A 2,851-nucleotide genomic window follows, 5' to 3' on the forward strand; every position below is an offset into this window, starting at 1 on the left:
TTTTGCAAAGTAAGTCATTTTCACCCACTGGCACCTTAAAGTACAACTACCTACTTTTAGGTTGTTGTGTTTTAACCTACTAGTAAGTTCCTGCACTGAGGTGGCTATTTACGTCAAAATTACCTAGAGTGGGTTGTTTTTTCTGTCCGTGCTACAATATTGTACGTGGCAACTAAAAAACCAAAATGAATTTTAATTTGAAATTTTTTTCGTAGGTAATGAAACTTTTTATGTAAAAATCGAATCAGAAAAATGCAAAGAAATCATAAAGCTTCTACAAAGGTTTTGCACTTTGCTTCATTTCAAAGCCTAATTAAATTTTTCACCGCGAAATGCCTGCTGTGTACATTTAATTATACATTTGCTCCTCATTCACATCTTGTTTCTTCAATTTGGTAACGAAATGAAGCTCATGTGTAACTTATGAAATGGTCATTTCCGAAATCTACTGTTTTGAGCTTTGGGGTGACTTGCATTTTCGATCTTTTCGTTTGCTTAAATAAGAGATGATGTGTAAGCAATCAGTTAGAGAACAGCTGATTTTGACGGGGCGCAGATTTGATTCAGACACTGAGGAAATGTTGAAAGCTTTGGTAAGTATGATTTGTGGTGTCTATTAAGTTTTGTTCTGATGAATCCTTATTTTTTACAGGCATTGATGTTCGTCGCTTTGTTTATAATTCAAGTCTCCTGCACGCCCTATAGGTTTCATTCGTATCAGCTGATAAACGAAGACGATTCTACGCTTGATTATGGAAGCATTGATGGAAATGAACCGGAAGTGTATGATTACAACATGAATGATCCTGATACATTCGGAGAGCCTGCGGCACCAATGGCTACTCAACAAGGTGCGGCTGTTCGAAGCACAACAAATAAAAAGCATAAACAGTTCCATGGAGCCGGAAGGTGAAGTGTTTGTTACACACTATTAATTTTTTGGTGTAAATTTGTCATATTGGATGCACAAAATTGAAGCATCACATTTGACATAAAATTAAAGCATGAAAAGACAGAAACGCTTGAAGACATAAATTCTCAGACATAAATTTAAGACATATGCGAAATAATATTATATCATCGATGATGTAAACTTATGTCAAATTGGATGCACAAAAGAAAAGCATCTTATCTGACATAAATTTGAATCTTTTCAAAAATAATATTGCTTTGTGCAAAATTTTAGCGTTGTGAGCTACACAGCAAAAATTCCCGCATGTAATTTTGAACCCTTTACGATGCAAATAACTGGACCATCGCCTATTATACACATTTAGATATGGCAATTGAAAAAAAAACACTGAAGGTTGTAAAATTACAATCAATGAGAAATGGCAAACATTAAAAATCACATGACATCTGTTCTTTTAGTACGCTTTGCATACAATCAAATGTGAAAAAAATTGGAAGAAAGGCTGGGCAATTCGAAAATGAAAACGAAAGTGATTTTGGTCCCTTGCATTAAGCGTATAAACATTTATTTATTACGATTATTTTCTTACATACATACTTTTATTTTCATATAAAAATAATACGTTTAAATATATTTTATTCACGTTACACCATTAATTGTTTAATTTTTTGAAATTTCTAGTTTAAAATTTTTGTTTTCACGGTATGTGTTATTTTAATTTACATACCTTATAACATCGCACCATTCCATCTGCTGTGGGAAGCACCGATACCTTGTCGACGACCATACTTGACCCGTGAGAGGAAATTTTTCGATCATTCCTGGCCTTATTATGGCCTGGTTGAAAGTTTCACCTCTATTGAAACGACCATCTCCGGGACGATACTTATGTTTCGCGAATGGTTCTCTACGATGATTGGCTTCCCTAGTGGATTAACGTAATATTCGGCCCTGCGGAGCTTCTTCAAAACAAGGAGCTTGTGGTGGAATCCACATTTGTAACGTCGCTTGGTTCATCTTCATCAGAAGACTGTTCCAGACCCACCCCACCGTTGGCCATTGTTCCATAATCCGACGTAGGTATTCACCTATGATGGAAGAAAAGGATTTGCGGATGATGGACAAAGCTGGAAAGAAAATTAAAAATATTCAGACTCCAAATGACAATCTAAACATATTTATGAGATACTTACATATTGCAACAGCATTTCCAAAAAACGAATAATTTGCCACCTATCGGTCATCTTGAACTGACAGCGACCAACAACTCGAAAACTTGGCACAGACATTTCGGTGCGATTAAGGCATGTAGCATCCAGCTTGATGAAAAATGCGATCTGGATTTCCTGCCTGGCTGGGATTGTTCGAAAAGCAATTATTAACTTGTCTCGGTTTATCGAAGTTTTTCCTGCAAAGTTAAAGAATAAGGTTTTAGAATTTGTGCAAAGAAATCAAAATCTACCACTTACCTAAATAAGAAAATCAATAAATTGAAATGACCCCATGGTACACAACAGGCACCCAAATAGCTCCATGATACACTACAGAAGCAATTTGGTGGCATGATAAAGAAAAACAATTTCCCGTGAATGGCCGTAGTCTTTCGGCGGTCCCAACATCTCGTGTATCCCAAAACTGTTTTAGTTTTCATCATTGCCGTATCCAGTTAGGACTTCTGAAATTTGAAAAAATACACATTTAACAGAAACTTAATTCGAAAACATTAATTATCTGCTTTTACCACTTTTGCAGCTCTGAATGAATGGAAATTGTCCGAATTTTAGAAAACTTTATAGAAAAGCCGACACTTTGCTGAATTGAGTTAAATTGTTGGCGGCAATCAGGACAGATCCTGATTTATCAGGACACCTGCACACTCATTTGGCGCAACACCTTAAACTTGTAAAATTGACCCATTATTGCGAACAGCCGAGATCT

At 35.9% G+C, this 2,851-nt stretch overlaps 1 long non-coding RNA gene across 1 annotated transcript; it reads right to left on the reverse strand.

The window, feature by feature from the left end:
- Nucleotides 1-1,560: 1,560 nt before the first annotated feature.
- On the reverse strand, nucleotides 1,561-2,582 carry LOC129754106 (uncharacterized). The gene is made up of 3 exons (XR_008738966.1): nucleotides 2,383-2,582; nucleotides 2,107-2,321; nucleotides 1,561-2,040 (listed from the first exon to the last, which is right to left on the reverse strand). It is a non-coding gene; the product is annotated as an uncharacterized LOC129754106 (long non-coding RNA).
- Nucleotides 2,583-2,851: the final 269 nt, after the last annotated feature.

Source organism: Uranotaenia lowii, chromosome 3, assembly GCF_029784155.1.
Source record: "Uranotaenia lowii strain MFRU-FL chromosome 3, ASM2978415v1, whole genome shotgun sequence".
Classification (NCBI taxonomy): Eukaryota; Metazoa; Arthropoda; class Insecta; order Diptera; family Culicidae; genus Uranotaenia; species Uranotaenia lowii.